Raw genomic sequence first — 20,562 nt, forward strand, 5'->3', positions numbered from 1 at the left:
AGCCTGGTGATGGGTATTGAGGAGGGCACGTTCTGCATGGAGCACTGGGTGTGATGCACAAACAATGAATCATGGAACACTACATCTAAATCTAATGATGTAATGTATGGGGATTAACATAACAATAAAAAAATTAAAAAAAAAGAATTGGCATTATATGGCATATATGTGTATATGTCCATGTATATCAACAGTTTACAGAGTATATGCACATATATGCATGCATAAATGTATGGATTTGTGAGTGTACATAGGTATATATGTGTATATGTGTTTATATGTATAATTTATATCAACATTCTCAGTAACTATTGTTTTGTGAGCATGGTGGTAAAAATATACTTTTTTCCCAGCTTTACTGAGATATAATTGACCTATAACCTTACATAGTTTAAGATGTACAGTGTAGTGATTTTATATATGTATTGTTGCAAAATGATTACCACAATAAGGTTAGTTAACATATCCATCACCTCACATAGTTACAATTTTTTTCTGTGGTGAGAACTTTTATTTATTTATTTTTTCTTTTTTCAATTTTTTTTTATGTTATGTTAGTCACCATACAGTACTTCATTAATTTTTGATGTAGTGTTCCATGATTCATTATTTGTGTATAACACCCAGTGCTCATCACAACACATGTGCTCCTCAATACCTGTCACTAGGCTAACCCATCCCCCCCAAACCCTCAGATCATTTCCCGGAGTCCATAGTCTCCCATGGTTCATCTCACCCTCTGATTTCCTCCTCTTCAGTTTTCCCTTCCTTCCCCTAAAGTTCTCCATGCTATTCCTTATGTTCCACATATGAATGAAACCATATGATAATTGTAAGTCAAGCAGATAACATAGTATTCCTTTAGCTTCAATCCTTCCTTCTTTCATTACTAACAGCTCAATGTTCTTTGAGGTTCTTTTTCTTCTACTCATTGCTTCAATGCTAATTTTTCTAGGTTGTCTCCTTTCTTTCTATATACTCTCCTTGGGGAATCACTTTCACTCCAATACTTGTAAAAGTGAAAATTAAGCTAATGTAATAAAGAGACCCTATCATTCAATCACTTAAAAAACAAAGATATTTTTTCAATGTCACATAACAATTCATGGTAAACATTTCAGGCTAGTGGAAAGCTTTGTGCAAGGGGCCCAGGTTTTCTCCAAATCACTGCTTCACTATCCTATAGGTATTTGCTGTGGTCTCCATGGCCAAAGCTTAGTTGTTCCAGGTTCCAATTATTCATACAATGGGAAGAAGAAAAAACATAGAGAAGATATTCCAGGTGCTTCCATTCCAGTTCCGGAAGCTACTATATTCTCTTAAATACCATTAGCACACCTATCATTTTCACCTTTGGTCCATTTTCTATACATAAAAATACAAATCTGCTCATGTCACTTAAAAGCAATGGTTTAAAAGGTAAAGTCCATACAAGATTAATATACAGAAGTCTACTGAACTTCTACACAATAACAACAAAATAGCAGAAAGAGAAATTAAGAAAACGATTCTATTTACAATGGAACCAAAAAGAATAAAATACCTAGGAATAAACTTAACCAAGGAGGTGAAGGACTTGTGCTCTGAAAATTATAAAACACTGATGAAAGAAATTGAAGATGATACATATAAGTGGAAAAATATTCCATGCTCAAAGATCAGAAGAACAACGTTAAAATGTCCATACTACCCAAAGCAATCTACAGATTGAATGTAATCCCTATCAAAATACCAATAGAATTTTTCACAGAACTAGAACAAATAATCCTAAAATTTTTATGGAACCACAAAAGACCCAAATTGCTAAAGGAATCTTGAGGAAGAAAAAAACTGGGGGTATTATAATCCCAAATTTCAAGATATACTATAAAGCTATAATCATCAAAACAATATGATACTGACACCAAAACAGACACATACATGATTGAGACAGAAGAGAGCCCAGAAATAAACCCATGCTTAAATAGTCAATCTATGACAAAAGAGGTGAGAATATACAATAAATCGTGCTGGAAAATTGGACAGGTACATAAAGAAACTGAATCACTTTCTTACATCATATGCAAAAATAAACTCAAGATGGATTAAAGACGTAAATGTAAGACCTGAAACCATAAAAATCCTAAAAGAAAATATAGGCAATCATCTCTTTGATATCAGCCTTAGTAACATTTTTCTAGATATGTCACAGAAAACAAAAGCAAAAATAAACTATTGGGACTACACTGAAATAAAAAAATTTATGCACCTGAAGGAAACCACCAACAAAATGAAGAGGCAACCTACCGAATGGAAGAAGATATTTGCAAATGATATATCTGATAAGGCGTTAATATCCAAAATATATAAAGAACCTATACAACTCAATACACACACACACACACACATAATCTGATTAAAATGGGCAGAAGACATGAACAGACATTTTTCCAAAGATGACATACAGATGGCCAATAGACACATGAAAAGATGTTCAGCATCACTAATCATCAGGGAAATGCAAATCAAAACCACAATGAGATATCACCTTATACCTGTCAGAATGGCTAGAATCACAAAGATGAGAAATAACAAGTGTTGGAAAGAACATGGAGAAAAGGGAACTCTCATGCACTGCTGAGGGGGAATATAAATTGGTGCAGCCACTGTGGAAACAGTATGGAGATTCCTCAAAAAATTAAAAATAGAAATATCATATGATCCAGGAATTCTACTACTGAGTATTTACCCAAAGAAAATGCAACACTACTTCAAAAAGATATATGTTCTTCTATGTTTATTGCAGGAAGTATTATTTACAATAGCCAAGATATGGAAGCAACCCAAGTGTCCATCCATAGATGAACGGTAAAGAAGATGTGGTATATGTATGTAAGGGAATATTACTCAATCATAAAAAAGAATGAGATTTTGCCGTTTGAGACAATGTGGATGGACCTAGAGGATATTATGCTAAGTGAAATGAATCATACAGAGAAAGACAAAAATTGTATAATTTCACTTATATGTGGAATCTAAAAATCAAAACAAACCAACAAACACATAACAACAAAAAGCAGAAACAGACCCACAAATACAAAGAACAAACTGATGTTTGCCATAAGGGAGGTGGGTGAGGAGATGGGCTAAATGGGTAAAGGGGAATGGAAGGTACAAGCTTCCAGTTATGGAATGGATGAAAGGCACAGCATAGGGAATATAACCAGTGGTATTGTAATAGCATTGTCTGGTGACAGATGGCAGCTACACTTGTGGTGAGCATTGCATAACATATAGAGATGTTGTATCACTACATTGTACTCCTGAAACTAATGTAACAATGTGTGTCAACTATACTTTAATAGTAATAACAATAATAATAAAGTCAAGACTGAAACTTGGCTCATAAATCTCTCTACATTCTGGCCCTTAATGCTCAGCTGTATCCAGGGTCACTCTTTCATATTTTTGAACTCTATAGTCCAGCATTATTGAACTAATCTCAGGTTCTTGGTATAATATGGTCTTTTTTCATCTGGGTTTCTGTATATGCCATTCCCTTTGTCTAGATATCATTTTCTACTTTGCTTGGCTATTTTCCACCTTTCACTCATTGTTCAGGTTTCAGCTTAAATTTTACTTCCTCCAATGAATGTGTAGGAGACATTAATGTAAATAATCAGGGAAATAATTGAAAGAGAATGTATAAAATACAATGAGAAATGTCAGTAAAATCCCTAAGTTAGAAAGCTATTATGTATGCACTCATTGGCTGTAGTTTTTAGTACAAGTTCTGTTGCAGATGGCCAGCACATTTCACCAAAAACTGAGAAATCTAAACTAAGATTCACTAAAATTAGGTATCATCCAGTTATAAACATTTATATTCATATTCCTGTATCTGAATGTGGTAGTATAGAAGAAGCACGTGGGCCTTTATTTAGGCATTTTCCCCTTGCTCAATTGCCATACTGTTTTAATGCCCTCAAATACATTTTTCTTAACAGAACATAGCTAGTGAGATGTCTTCTATAATGTTAGTTCAGTTAACGTTTTAAAAACTGAAATCAACAGTGCATGTCCTATTGTTTCCACATGGAAATGGGTAGTTTGGCCTGGGTATCTTGGCACAAATGTTATATTTATTTTTAATCTGACTCATCTCCATTTCAACTTGAAAAACTGCCTATATGTCATTGTTACTGCCAGAAATATTTCATCAAATTCTGCACTTTATCAAATTTCCAAAAAGGTGGGGGGAAATTCTAATTTTTGTTAGGTGGTCTTAGTAATTTCAGGCTTGAGACAATCTTAGAAAAAATTTTTTTTTCTTTTTGACCAATATCTTTATTAAAATGTTTTCAGTATAAAAATTTATCCCAATAAGCTCCATTAACTATATTGGCATTCATCATACAGCTTTTTATTCAGAACTTCTTTTACATATCTCTTTTGTTTTATATAGGGCTGATTATGTGTCTTTTTTATCCTGTATAGGATTGATTCTACGATTTTCAATTTCTCAACTAATTATTTCATGATATAGAGGAAAATACCTGTTTTACCTTTACATAGCTCTTAAGACAGTGCATAGCACATAATAAGTGCTCAGCAAATAACTGAGAAATAAAAAAGTCTATGGACACTAGTGAAGTGACCAACATCGGAATATTTCCTCAAATACAGGAGGAAACGATGCATGAATATAAAATATTGCTATTTTAAGTATGTTTTATTACTTTCTTCCAAAGAGAATCATTTCCTAAACTAATCTCTGTAAGTTTCTGATTATAAGTAAATAAACACTAAAAAAATAATTTATATGATGGTGAAGAAAAGAATCAAAATATTAAATGCCACATGCTGTGATTGTTCCTGTGAAAGAAATAACCCATGTGTCTTCATAACAGGGTTGTATTAGTCTTAGTAATATGCTAGCTTCTTTTTATTGCACCCAAATAGTCTCTTGAATTTCTGGTGGTGAAGAATAAAATTTTCTAGAAAAGAGCACAGAGTAAAGTTCACAGTGTAGTAAACAAGTATATACTTGGTTTACTGGTTACATGGGGGGGAAAATAACAAAATAATTTTGTTTTCATGGAGAAAGGAGACTCCATGAAAATGGAACAAAGTCAGGTTAACTACAAAAGTAATGCCTCTGAGGGAAGGAAGGCTGGACATGGTGACGTGGATCAGAGTCATGTGAAATTCCACGAGCCCTCTATTTCTTCATCCCACTGAGCATGTACACCAGTTTGGCAGCAAATGGTATCACAGGAGATAATATGGGGGTTGTTTTAATCCTATCTTATTTCAGGTGATTTTGTAAAGTCAGAAGTATTTAATTTTTTTTCTTACTTACTTGGAAACTAGCAAGAAGAGAATATATTATTTACCCCACAATACATACTGTTGTATTCTGGCCTGAACCTCTCAGAGTCTCCAACAGAAAAAAATGACATGGCAGTAACTTTAAGAGATACAGGGTTTCATTAACAATAGGGATCATATGGAAGATTGTCTGTCACAACTGTGAACACCAGCTTCAATGCTGAAGTATCATTTTTGTGTATGTGCAAATAAATGTCTCAAGTGCTTTTCAAAAGAATGAAAATGAAAAGGGAAGGAAAGACTAGAATTACTTAAGATCCAGATGAAGATGATGGGGTTCTTATATCATTCATGAATTTATTTACCCAGGATTTTTCCAGTATCATAGGCCTGTAGAAAAGGATTTGTGTAAAGTTCACAAGCATATTTTTAAACAAACTTTCACTGAAACATGGGCATTGTTGATTCGTGGACCAAATATCAGAAGATAGTTAAAGAGATGAGCATCAGGGTACTAAAGGAGAAGATCAAGCATCAAATTTCCTCAAATATCTACTGTTCTAGAATCCTTTGGATAAGTGCATTAACTTTTAAAAACATGAAATTACAAACAGCACCCCACTTCTCTTTCAAAAAAATGTTAAGCTAGGGGCACCTGGGTGGCTCAGTTGTTAAGCATCTGCCTTCGGCTGATGTCATGATCCCGGGGTCCTGGGATCGAGCCCCGCAATCAGGCTCTCTGCTCAGCCAGGAGCCTGCTTTTCCCTCTCCCGCTCCCCCTGCTTGTGTTCCCTCTCTCGCTGTGTCTGTCAAATAAATAAATAAAATCTTTTTAAAAAAATGTTAAGCTAATTAGCTGGCTAGAATAGACATTTGTACTCTTCATCCTCAACAGTTCTAAGATTTCTCACAGGTTACACCCAAGTTAGTAAGGAAAACCAGAGGACAAGACTCAGAGAGACAGACACTGCCAAAAATATCTTGCTCCCAGTTTTTAAACCTCTACTAAAGTGGTGACTATGTGCACACTTAAATATTCCCAGCATACTGGAATCTGATGGTGAGATTTAGAAAACTGTATGAGTTTCAAATGGTTTGGCATATTTTTTTTTCCTTTTAAGTCAGGGAATTTAGGTAAAACTATTGTTAGATTATAGTTAGGTTAGTGAACATTTTGGGAGGAAGTACACATTTTTACGAGGTCTGGTGATTTTTCAGCATGTTATAATTTCCAGGCTTGGTGGAGTTTTCCAGCAGAATCTACTGTGTAACATTTACAAAACACTGCTTATAATTGTGTTAAATATACCAAGATAAATCTTTAAAATATCACTTACCTCAACAATAGAGAATTTTAAAACGTGCATGTGCACGCACACACACACACACACATGCACTTTATAAACTAAACTTTTTAATGGAGTGGCAGACATACTTAACCACTCCAAGGGCTTGGAACTACTAACTTTGTTTAAAACTAACCATATTGTTTAAAAAGGCTTTGTGTTTGTCTTTGAGTGTACTGACGGCTGGGGAAATGCGAGGAACATCTAAGAAGTTTTTTTTTTTAATTTTATTTATTTATTTGATGGCGCGCCTGGGTGGCTCAGTCGTTAAGCGCCTGCCTTCGGCTCAGGTCATGATCCCAGGGTCCTGGGACTGAGCCCCGCATCAGGCTCCCTGCTCAGCGGGAAGCCTGCTTCTCCCTCTCCCAGTCCCCTGCTTGTGTTCCTTCTCTTGCTGCCTCTCTCTGTCAAATAAATAAATAAAATCTTTAAAAAAAAAATAAAAATAAAAACTAAAAAAATAAAAATAAAAGTTTTATTTTGTTATTTGAGAGAGAGAGAGCACAAGAAGCAGGGGGAGCAGCAGAGAGAGAGAGGGACAAGCAGGCTCCCCACTGAGCAGGGAGCCCAACCCGGGGCCCGATCTCAGGACCCCAAGATCATGACCTGAGCCAAAGGCAGATGCTTAACCAACTGAGCCACCCAGGTGCCCCTAAGAAGTTGTTTTTAAGAGAAAGAATAATTCTTTAAAGGAGTTAGTGTTTTCATGGCCTGGTTCCCTTAGAGACCTGGCTCTAAGAATTCAGTTATGAGCAACAGAACTGAGAAACGCCAACTCTCTCATCTCCTCGTAAGTTTTGAAGACATGAGTCTTCTGGAAGCAGGTGTAGGACACATTAAAAACACTGATCCTGGAAGTTTCAAAGGAAGCTGAGAGATAAGTAGTCATCTAATTTCCCTACAATTTTGCCTAGAAATCTCACTAGGAAAATAGAACAGGGAAATACATATACATATTTATCTATGTTGAAATAGTATTTAGTCTATGTAATTAAAAATTTTGCATTTATGGATTTGCCATTGGATGATGCTCTTGTGTTTTCAGTAAGAAAATATAGTTTGAATTATAGTTTACTGTCACCATAAGTCTGACCAGGTGGTGACAAACAGTAAGATTACAATGGCAAATTTGGAAAATAGACATCTTTTAAAGAGCGGCACTGGGAAAACTAGAAGGCAAAAAAGTGAAGCAGAGAAGACTGGACTATCTCTATGTTATTCTGGTGTGTAAGTGCTGTGGACAGGGTGATATCTTGATTTAATAACCAAGTGGATGTTGGTTGCGGTTGGTCCCGGTATTACTTTTATTTATGGCCTTGCCTTCTAACATGCAAAATAGGCCATGAGGTGTCCATTGCCTCAAAGAAATGTCACAATACATCTGATAATTTAAAATTCATGCTTTCAACTTTTTAATTGCAAAAAGCCAAAATCCACTAGAAAGAGGGCAAAAGACTTTGAGGATACATGACCATGATGAGTCGGAGGATCTGTTTTCTTCCGCACTTTAGGAAACTGTATGTGATTTCACTGTGGGAGAAAAAGGAAGAATAGAGGGGAAATACAGTATTAAATACCTGTTGCCTCTGAGATGGAGCCACTGCCTATACCCTGGATCTAAGCACTCTTGAGGAATACAAAAGAAATATTATATACATTAATATTTTGTATTTTATATACAAATTGGTGAGATATCAATTTATTTCATTTTCTCTTCATAAATACAAATGGGCAACTAAGTATCACAGAAATATTAGAGGAATGCAACCTAAAAGGAAAACACCAAGAGAGGAGATTAAATAGAGTGGGAGAAGAGCAAGAGGAAGATTTATTCTAAGGAACTGCCTCACACAATTGCGGAGCCTGGCTAATCCCAAATCTTCAGTGTAGGCAAGCAGCCTGGAGACCCAGGGGAAGGCTGCTATTACAACTTGAGTCCAAAAACAGTCTGGAGAGAATTTCTATTTCCTTGGGGGATCCCAGTCTTTTTTCTCTTAAGGCCTTCAACAGATTGAATGAGGCCCACCCACATTATGGAGGGGAATCTGCTTGATTCAAATCTACTGATTTAAATGCTAATCTCATCTAAAAACAGTAACTTCACAGCAACATTTAGACTAGTGTTTGACCAAATATCTGGGTACCGTGGCTTACCCAATTTGACACATACAATTAATCATTATAAACATTAAAACTTTCAGCAGAAGGACTGGAAAATAAAACTTAGGGAATTTACCAGAATGTAAAAAGAAGAGCAAAAGCATGGCATATATGAAAGCAAATGGTTATGAGTCTTAAGATTACAAGGGATCACAAAATAGCTAGCAGTTGTTAAAAAATGAAAGAGGACTGGTATCTAAAAAATTTTTCTGAAATTTCAGAACATCAAAATAGAGAAAAGATTCTAAAACTTTTCAGAGGGAAAAAATCACTTCTGAAGGAATATGAATCATACTGGCGTCAGAATTGTCATCAGCAACCACTGGATGTCAGCAGACAATGATGCAATCCCTTCAAAATTTGAGGAAAAATGTGAAATGTCAAATTCTATTCCCAGGCAAACTATCAATCAAATCAGTCAGGAAGAAGAAATTTTCAGCCATGTGATGACTCAAAGTTTATCTCCCACACAGTCTCACTTAGAAACTTATTTCAAGGTTTTCTCCAGCAAATCAAGAGGTTGAAAAAAAGTATCAAATGAGAAGACCACTCTACATATACCTGAGGCAAATAAACCAAATTTATTACTTGCTAAACAGAGAAGAATTGTGGGTATAGAATGCAATCTGTGAACAAAGGAAAGAGTAGACTTTATGCAGGCCCTGAGGAAGGTGGAGTTAGGTTAGTTAGTTATGCTGACTCAGAGCATCTGGAGTGAAGCGTCCACTGCTCAGGCAACCATGGGAGGCCTGAGTGTATAAGTGACACTATCACTGATTGAGAGGGATTCATTTAAAACCTGTTCAGAGGCATCCTATTTATGATTTGGATTTGGGGCAAGAATAATAAGTCAGTATTTGATGGCAAAAAAAACAATCAGTATTTTCTCAGTCTTGGAAAAGAGGAGATTTTATTCTCAAAAGATGACGGTACAGGGCTCAGGAAAGTAGATCCAAGCAAGAGAAAAGAGAAGCACCAACTAAGTCCTATTGAATCAGGAGGTTGGAATTCTGTAGGAGAGAGGTATTTAACGCAAAGGGGGATTAAATAAAACATAAAGTATATATGAGATTTCAGAGGGAAAAGGTGATGTGGTTCAAGAATCACCATTGTAAGAACACACTTTGGGAGCCAACTGGCTGTGGTTGAGTCCCGTCTCTGTTGGTTACACATCTCTACTGTGTGACCTAAAGCATGCTACTTAACGTCTCTCTGCCTCTTGCTTCATCTGTAAACTGACTATAGGAATAGTGTCTATCTTACAGACATGTGAAGACCACACAATGTGTATTGTTATCTATTGCTTTCTTACAAATTACTGCAAAATTTAGTGGCTTAAAACAATGGTAAGCATGTATTATCTTTTATAATTTCTGTGGGACAAGAAGATGCATAGGCTTGGCTGGGGAGACCTGACTCAAGGTCTGTGATAATGTGGCAATCAAGATGATGGGGCTACTGGATCACTCACTGGTGCTGGCAAGTTAGTGCTGGCTATTGACAAGAGACCTCAGTTCCTCTCTATGTGGGCCTCTCCCAGAGATGCTGTGTCCTTATGATGTCATGGCTGTGGCTGGCTTTCCCAAGGGCAAATGATAGAGAAGAAGAGCTTGGCAGAGGCTATCCTCTTTATGACCTAATTTCAGAATCATCACATCACTTCTTATTCTACTCAATAGAATGAATCATTCTGTCCAGGCTGAATTTGAGGGAAGTGGATACAAAAGGAGGTGTGCCAATGAATTTATACCTATTTTAAACCTATTACATATATTGAGTGCATAGAACAATCCTTGACATAAAATAATATGTAAGCATTCGGTATTGTTATTTTCTTTATAAAAATTATAAACATATTTTTCAGCTGCTTGGTTGTGGTATACAGAAATATATTTGACTTTTGTACATTTATTTTTACCTGATATTTTTAAAAATTGTCCTATTATTTTGAACAATTTGTTCATGGATTTTCGGGGAGGCTTTCTGTGAAATCAACCACAATATCTACAAATAAAGAATATTTTATTTCTTTCAAATCCTTACATATTTTCTTTCTTTCTCTAGTTTGGCTGTGCTGGTTAAGATCTTCTGTACGATGGTAAAAGTAGCAATGATAATGGGAATTCTTGGTTTGTACCTGATATTCAAGGACATACTTTTAACCATTAAATTGTGATGTTGGTAAGATGCTTTTTGCAGATACTCTTTGTCAGTTAATTATTTTTGTGTGTGTGGACATAGCTTGCTAAGAGGTTTTTTTTTTTTTTTAAATCATACATGGATATTGAATTTTATTTTATTTTTCTGAGGCTGCTGATTTTCTTTTCTTATAATGTGGTAAATTACATATTCACCTTTCTTCTTCATCACATCATTCCAGAGCTAAGTAGGGTCCCATCCTGAGGTTCCTGAATGAAGTAGACCAGGATTGAGGGCCAAGTCAACTCAGAAAGTAGACCTTTGATAATTAATTGTTCACAGTTTTGTCTCTTGCAAATCCCTTTGTAGAAGGTAAATTTAAAAAATTAGGATATGCATTTATTTTAGCCATTCTTTCCTAGAATTAAATTTTTTCTGCTATGTATTTAGTAAAAATATTCTCTTGTTTTTGCAAAAAGAGCTCTTATAATAAGCCTTCCATAGTACTTCCCATGCAATGAAATAGTTATTTGGGTCTTTCTGTAGAAAATACCAAAAATGAATTAATATGGAAAAATTACATTTTCTTTTTTAACGTGTTTAAAACAACGTGGTCAAATACACACACACACAAATACACACGTGCACACATTCAAACAAGCAGTGACTAACTTTAAGTACAGAAACAGACTGTCTTCCTAAATTAATCTTTCAGTTTTGTATTTCATAATTATTAGTTGTTTTTTCCTTAAGTAGGAAAGTGTAGCCATGGAGAAGTGTGAGTTCTGCTTTCCCTCAGGGCTCTTGTGAACAAAACATAACATCACAGAGCTGGAACCAGGCAGTATATCAGCCTGCATTCAGTGAAGCAGAAACACAGCCTTATTTTATAAGTTTCCTCCTATAATTAAGAAAAAGAAAGAAAGAAAGAAACTAGCTTTTCTGTTTTTTCCTTGGAATTGAGCCCTGTTGACCTTAAAGATTTTAACTTTTCCCTACTTAACACCACAACAGGTAAGAATTGCTGGTGACTAGCCAGCTGGAAAAACAGAACAGCCTCCCCTGAAACTCACTTTCCTTCTTTTAAGGTTAAGCTGGATGGAAGTGGCTTGTTCTTTGTCCAGTGGTCAGTGTTCTCAGAACATCAGGACTGTCACAAGGAATTGCAGGTGTCAAATCCCAATAAATGTCAAACAAGTTGTTGATTTCACCAATTTTGCATCCTGTGCCTCTCCTAGGAGAGTGAGGGTTGATTTAAGGAAAAGGGTGTATGGGAAAAGCTCGCTCAGTCTTTGTACATTTTGGCAAGACATAAAGAAAGGCAAAGTTGGCGAGAGACAGAATAATAATTACTACCATGTTTGCAGTGCCTACTACATGCCAGACATTTATAAACATAATTTCATTTATTCTTTTGCCACTCCAGGGGGTAAGCGTTGTTATCTCCAGTTTACATATGAGAAGCTGATGTTCAGAGAATTTAAGTAAATTTTACTTCAGTTAGTGGTGGAGCTATAAACGCAGTTCTATCCAAGTCTGAAGTCTACACTGCTCTTTGCCTTGGTCATTCCACATGAGACATTTTCATTTATGCTTCCTTTTGTTTGAATACATTGTCAATTGCCAATTGTATTTAAAAGTATAAGCAGGTTTTAACCGGCAAATATAACAGTAAATGAGCTAGAATAATCAGTCATATGTGCTTTGAGTAATACTGCATCCAGGACTTTGTTGACAAGATACCCCTCTATTTGAGGTGCTATTATAAGATAGTATCCTGCCAAGTGTTCTAAATTCAATAGGTTATGGATTTTAATAGGCATTCTCCTGAGGCAAACAAGCAGCACATTTTTTTATGGACCATTAAAAACACCATTCTAGTATAAAGACCCTTTCAGATTTCACAAGTTTGATTGGTTGTCATTGGTTTATGATCATGAACAAATTACTAACCAATAATAAGTGAACCAGTTCCAACAATTTTATTAACTTCAAATGATACCACCACCTGCATTAAAACTGTTGGAGAAATAACAGACTGCCTTTCAATAGATACTTGGACAACTGGTTGTTACATTTCCAAATTTATGCTTTTATAAAACATTATTCCGTTTTTATTTCTGCAAGCAATTATTTTTCTATGAATAGCTGTGAACGCAGGCCTTCTGGAATTCAGAGAACTAAACTTTTTACAAAAGTAAGATACCTAAATAAAATGCAACAGCCTGATTTTATAGACTTCCAACTTTGTTCTAAGGCAGTTGTGAGTAGGGGGAAGAAACTGGTTGTATCAAGAGGGATTCTTGCACAGTAGTGCATGGATAAGATAAGCACAGTTTCCCTACCTTATGTGGGAGGTAAAAATAGTGTGAGACTGAGCTTCAATTTGGAATAACTATATATAAAAAAAACAAAAACAAAGAGGAAAACTATGATCTTACATAATATAGCCCCAATTTTATTTCAGGCATTCATTCTTTTATTGATATATAATTTATTAATATATTATTTACTCAAAAAATACCAAAACCTTACAATTTCCCAGGATACAGTGTAAAGGAAATGTTTGCTTTTGTGGAAAAGAGACAGAAAGGAGACATATACAATATATAGAACACATAGGAAGAATAAAGTAGCACACTGTAAGTCTTCTGCCCCATCTGGTTATACCCTTTCCAACTATTTGTGGATTCATCAATTGCTACATAATAAATACTTAGAAAGCATTCAAACAATTGAAATATATGTAAAACAAAAAGTGAAGTCTCTCCTGATTTTTTACCCCACTCTGACAATTTTCATTAAGTATATATCCATTCAGATGTTTCCTATGCTTATAAGCACACACATATCCACAAAGATTTTATTAAAATGGAATATTATAAATAAATATTTTCCTGCTTTATTTATGTTACAAATCATGATCCTTTTTCTCTATCAATGCATTTAAATCCACCTGATTTTTTAACAGATTAAGAGTATTCCATAATATAAATATATCATGATTAATTTAACCATTGCCCTATTCATGGATATTTATAGTGTTTCATTTTTACCTTTATTTGGAGGAACTTCTTGTTCCTATCAATACAGTAATTATCATAGGCTTATAATTACTTTCTCCCAAATCCACACTGAAGAAACTATAGAGAGAAACATGGACTTAATTTGTTTAAAAATGTCAGATAATCTTGTGAGAATGAGGGCTATTTTAGATGATGTGGCAGAGATTGCTGTAGTGTGGGGTAAAAGGCAGGTGTTTTAGGTGAGAATGTTTGTGATGCTGAGAAGTGGTTAACAGTCTTCTCTGGTTTTTACCCTGCTGTTGTCTTGAGACAGTCATTGTTTGGCCCCTTTCTGCAAAATTCTGAGGCAATAGTCTAAATTGTAGTATCCAAAGAGCAGCTCAGAAGCCTTGATGAGATGAATGGCCGGATAAACTGATGAGCACTGATTGACCTTTGCCTCCTCTGTTTTCCCCCTTTTAAGTCCACAGGGCAGATGAATTTTCATCTAATGGCATTTTCTCCTCCACATGCTATTTCTCATTGAAAGTTTAAAAATAAAGCCCTGACCTAAAGAGTTACTTTGTGAGATGATAGCAAATGTGAGTCATTACTTATGGGATACTCCACCATAAGAAAAGTCTGATATTCTCAGGAATATCAGAGGAACTTATATTCTTGGGGAGAATATAAACTCATAGGCCAAAATAATAGGACATCTAAAGAGGACAACTACTTCAAAGAAAAATGCCAAACTTAAAAACATGAACCAAAAACAGCAGGAGCAAAAGAACAGAAAGACCACAAATTGCAGAGAACAATAGTAACCGTACTAAAAGAGATAGGGAGAGATACTAAAAATATGAAACAAAAATTTTAAAAAATCACAAAAAAGAACCAAATGGAAATATTAGGTATGAAAATATAATAGATAAAAAAGAACACAATAATTGAGATAGATAATGGAATAATATATGACTAAATAATATATTAGTGAGTTGGGAGATCAGCCTGGGAAACTCTGAGATTAAAGCAGGGAACAATGAAATAACTGTAAATTAAAAAGAAAAGTTAAGAGATATGGTGGACAGCCCCCTGCCAAACCATTCTCCACATGGCATCAGAGGAATCTTCTTAAGGAACAACCCGCTTAAAGCCAAGTCAGTGGCTTCCTATTGACCTTATGATTAAAAAAATAAGACAGGAGGAACAAGATGGTGGAGGAGTAGGAGACCTAAATTTCATCTGGTCTCAGGAATTCAGCTAGATAGTTATCAAACCATTCTGAACACCTACAAACTCAACAAGACATAGAAGAAAAGAATAGCAGCAGTCCTATGAACAGAAAAATGACTACTTCCTGGAAGGTAGGATGTGTGGAGAAGGGAATCTGAGGCAATATTCGGGAAGATAGACTGCGGGGGGAGGAAGCCTCCGTCAGCCGGCTACTGGCAAATGATAGAGCAGCGGAGCACAAAATCAGAAATTTTAGAAGTCTGCTCCACTAAGGGACATTGCTCCAGTGGCTAAGTGGGAGGTGGAACCCTCGCTGGGACAGTGTGGTCTCAGGACCCTCAGTGTCACAGAAAGTCCAGGGATGCCTGAGTGTGGCAGAGCTCCCAAGTATCAGAGCAGGGAAGCCAGCTGCAAAGACGGAGCTGAAGAGTGGGCTTTCAGCTTGGGATTGTCATAAACCATGATCTGTGGCAAGTCAGGCCACTACTCTTTGAGCAGGGACCCAACAAGTGGCAGATCCAGGGAGACTCCCTTTACTCCCCCAGGAGGAGTGGCATGGGAGCACACCCCAGGAATCTGCTGGGTTTGGAGACTAAAAATAGGGTCATGTGCCAGAGATAGAAACACTCAATCACAGGCTGGGTGAGCTCAGAGTATGGCCAGAGACCAGGGAGACAGGAGTGATTGACTGCTTTTCTTTGAGGGTGCATTGAAGAGTGGGGCCCTGAGTTCTCGGCTCCTCCGGGGCCAGAGAATGGGAGGCTGCCATTTTCAGTCTCCTCCTTTAAAGCTGTACGGAAAGCTTTCTGGGCACAAAAGCTACCAGAGCAAACCCAAGCAGATTACTTAGCCTGACCCCTGTCAAGGGCAGTGCAATTCCACCTCAGGTAAAGACATTTGAGAATCACTGCAACAGGCCCCTCCCCCAGAAGATCAGCAAGAACGTCCAGCCAAGACCAAGTTTACCAATCAATGAGAACTGCAAAACTCCAACAGGAGGGGAATATAACACACAGAATTCATGGCTCTTTTCCCATGATTCTTCAATCTTTCAAAATTAATTTTTTAAATTGTTTTTTCTTTTTCTATTTTTTTTTAATTTTTCTTCTTTCCTTTTTCAACCAACATCATATCTTACCAATTCCTTTTTTAAAATCTTTTTTAATTTTCATTTTTACAGTCATATTCTATCCCTTCATTGTATTTAACCTTATTTTTTGTATATATATGTTTTTCTTTCTTTAAAATTTTGGGATACCATTTCTTCTAATAGACCAAAATATACCCTAAATCTAGTAGATGGCTTTGTTCTAGTCTCCCACTTGATCACATTCTATCCTTTTTTTTTTTGTAAATTTGTTTCTTTCTTTTTTCAACCAACTTATCAATTCCTCTTTTAAAATCTTTTTAATTTTCATATTTACAGTCATATTCCATCCCTTCATCGTATTTACCCTTATTTTAGTATATATATAAGTTTTTCTTTCTTTAAAATTTTGGGAGGCAGTTTCTTCTAACAGACCAAAATCACTGAAAATCTAGTGTGGCTCGTTCTGTTCACGAGCCTGATCATATTCTTTTCTTTTTTTCCTTTCTTTCCCCCACTTGGTTTTCAGGTCTCTTCTGATTTGTTTAGTGTATATTTTTCTGGGATTGTTGTTACACTTTTAGCATTTTGTTCTCTCATTCATTTATTCTTCTCTGGACAAAATGACAAAACAGAAAAACACACCTCAGAAAAAAGAACAAGAAGCAGTATCAACTGCCAGGGACTTAATTAATATGGACATTAGTAAGATATCAGAACTAGAGTTCAGAATAGATTATAAATATACTAGCTGGGCTTGAAAAAAGCATAGGAGAAACTACAGAATCCCTTTCTGGAGAAATAAAAGAATTAAAATCTAACCAAGTCAGAATCAAAAAGGCTATTAATGAGGTGCAATAAAAAATGGAGGCTCTAACTGTTAGGATAAATGAGGCAGAAGAGAGAATTAGTGATACAGAAAACCAAATGATGGAGAATAAAGAGCTGAGAAAAAGAGAGATAAACAACTACTGGGTCAGAAGGGGAGAATTCAAGAGATAAGTGATACTGTAAGATGAAACAATATTGGAATAATTGGATCCCAGAAGAAGGAGAAAGAAAGAGAGGGGCAGAAGGTATATTAGAGCAAATTATAGCAGAGAACTTCCCTAATTTGTGGAAGGAAATGGGCATCAAAATCCAGGAGGCACAGAGAACCAAACTCAAAATCAATAAAAATAGGTCAACACCTTGACATCTAATAGTAAAACTAACAAGTCTCAGAGACAAAGAGAAAGTCCTGAAAGCAACTCAGGACAAGAGGTCTGTAACCTACAATGGTAGAAACATTAGATTGGCAGCAGACCTATCCACAGAGACCTGGCAGGCCAGAAAGGACTGGTATGATATATTCAGAGCACTAAACGAGAAAAATATGCAGGCAAGAATACTATATCCAGCTAGGCTGTCATTGAAAATAGAAGGAGAGATAAAAAGCTTCCAGGACAAACAAAAACTAAAGGAATTCGCAAACACAAAACCAGCCCTATGGGGATTAACATAAGAATAAAAAAACAAACAAACAAACAAAAAAAAACAGCCCTACAAGAAATATTGAAAGGAGTCCTCTAAGCAAAGAGAGAGCCTAAAAGTAACATAGACCAGAAAGGAACACAGACAATATACAGTAATAGTCACCTTACAGGCAATACAATGGCACTAAATTCCTATCTTTCAATAGTTACCCTGAATGTAAATGGGCTAAAAGCCCCATTCAAAAGACACAGAGTATCAGACTTTATTAAAAAAAAAAAAAAGACCCATGTATATGCTGTCTGCAAGAGATTCCTTTTAGACCCAAAGACACCTCCAGATTTAAAGTGAGGTGGTGGAAAACCATTTTCCATGCTAATGGACATCAAAAGAAAACTGGGGTGGCAATCCTTATATCAGACAAATTAGATTTTAAACCAAAGACCATAATAAGAGATGAGGAAGGACACTATATCATACTTAGAGGGTCTATCCAACAAGAAGATCTAACAATTGTAAATATCTATGCCCCTAGCATGGGAGTAGCCAATTAATAATAAAAGCAAAGAAACACATCGACAATAATACAACAGTAGTAGGGGACTTTAACACCCCCCTCACTGAAATGGACAGATCATCTAAACAAAAGATCAACAAGGAAATAAAGGCTTTCTATGTCACACTGGACCAGATGGACTTCACAAATATATTCAGAACATTCCATTCCAAAGCAACAGAATACAGATCCAGTGCACATGGAACATTCTCCACAATAGATCACATCTTCATTCAAAAATCAGGTCTCAACCAGTACCAAAAGATGGGAATCACTCCCTGCATATTTTTGGACCACAGTGCTTTGAAACTAGAACTCAATCACAAGAGGAAGGTTGGAAAGAACTCAAATACATGGAGGCTAAAGAGCATCCTACTAAAGAATGAATGGGTCAAACAGGAAATTAAAGAAGAATTTAAAAAATTCATGGAAACAAATCAAAATGAAAACACAACTGTTCAAAATCTTTGGGATACAGCAAAGGAGGTCCTAAGAGGAAAGTATGTAGCACTACAAGCCTTTCTCAAGAAACAAGAAAGGTCTCAAATACACAACCTAACCCTACACCTACAAGAGCTGAAGAAAGAACAGGAAATAAAGCCTATACCCAGCAGGGGGAGAGAAATATTAAAGATCAGAGCAGAGATCAATGAAATAGAAACCAAAAGAACAGTAGAACAGATCAACGAAGCTAGCAGCTAGTTCTTTGAAAGAATTAATAAGATTAATAAACCCCTGGCCAGACTTATCAAAAACAAAAGAGAAAGGACCCAAATAAATAAAATCATGAATGAAAGAGGAGAGATCACAAACAATGCCAAAGAAATACAAACAATTATAAGAACATATGATGATCAACTATATGCCAGCAAATTAGGCAATCTGGAAGAAATGGATGCATTCCTAGAGATGTGTCAACTACCAAAACTGAAACAGGAAGAAATAGAAAATGTGAACAGACCCATAACCACTATGGAAACTGAAGCAGTAATCAACAATCTCCCAACAAACAAAAGCCCTGGGCCAGATGGCTTCCCAGGGGACTTCTACCAAACATTTAAAGAAGAATTAATACCTCTTCTTCTGAAACTGTTCCAAAAAGTAGAAATGGAAGGAAAACTTCCAAACTCATTTTTTGAGGCCAGCATTACCTTGATCCCAAAACCAGACAAAGACCCCATCAAAAAGGAGAATTATAGACCAATATCCCTGACGAACAATGGATGCAAAAATTCTCACCAAAATACTAGCCAATAGGATCCAACAATACATTAAGTGGAATATTCACCACGACCAAGTGGGATTTATTCCCGGGCTGCAAGGTTGGTTCAACATCTGCAAATCAATCAGTGTGATACAATACATTAATAAAAGAAAGAACAAGAACCCTATGATCCTCTCAGTAGATGCAGAAAAAAGCATTTGAAAAAGTACAGCATCCTTTCTTGATTGAAACTCTTCACCATGTAGAGGGTACATGTCTCAACATCATAACAGCCATCTATGAAAAACCCACAGCCAATATCAATCTCAATGGGGAAAAACTGAGAGCTTTTCCCCTAAGGTCAGGAACACGGCAGGGATGTCCACTATCACCACTGTTGTTCAACATAGTACTAGAAGTCCTAGCCTCAGCAATCAGACAACAAAAAGAAATAAAAGGCATCCAAATCAGCAAATTAGAAGTCAAACTCTCACTCTTTGCAGATGATATGATACTTTTTGTGGAAAACCCAAAAGACTCCACCCCAAAACTGCTAGAACTCACACAGGAATTCAGTAAAGTGGCAGGATATAAAATCAATGCACAGTAATCAGTGGCATTTCTATACACAAACAACAAAACAGAAGAAAGAAATTAAGGAGTTGATCCCATGTACAATTGCACCCACAACCATTAGATACCTAGGAATAAATCTAACCAAAGAGGCAAAGAATCTGTACTCAGAAAACTATAGAACACTCATGAAAGAAATTGAGGAAGACACAAAGAAATGGAAAAACGTTCCATGCTCATGGATTGGAAGAACAAATATTGTGAAGATGTCAATGTTACCTAGAGGAATCTACACATTTAATGCAATCCCTATCAAAATACCATCAACTTTTTTCACAGAGCTGGAACAAATAATCCTAAAATTTGTATGGAACCAGAAAAGACCCCAAATAGAGAAAGGAATGTTGAAAAAGTAAAGCAAAGCTGGTGGCATCACAATTCTGGACTTCAAACTCTATTACAAAGCTGTCATC

The 20,562-nt window shown here is 36.0% G+C and overlaps 2 long non-coding RNA genes across 3 annotated transcripts in view; both read right to left on the reverse strand.

The window, feature by feature from the left end:
• The window catches only part of LOC145716121 (uncharacterized), a 493,424-nt gene that overhangs the window by 105,281 nt on the left and 367,581 nt on the right, over positions 1 to 20,562 (reverse strand). The window lies entirely within an intron of this gene.
• Positions 11,437 to 20,510, reverse strand: LOC145716126 (uncharacterized). Its single transcript, XR_014138545.1, has 2 exons — positions 14,012 to 20,510; positions 11,437 to 12,189 (listed from the first exon to the last, which is right to left on the reverse strand). It is a non-coding gene; the product is annotated as an uncharacterized LOC145716126 (long non-coding RNA).

The sequence above is a fragment of the Leptonychotes weddellii genome, chromosome 1, assembly GCF_054177405.1.
Source record: "Leptonychotes weddellii isolate Sample4059 chromosome 1, ASM5417740v2, whole genome shotgun sequence".
NCBI lineage: Eukaryota > Metazoa > Chordata > Mammalia > Carnivora > Phocidae > Leptonychotes > Leptonychotes weddellii.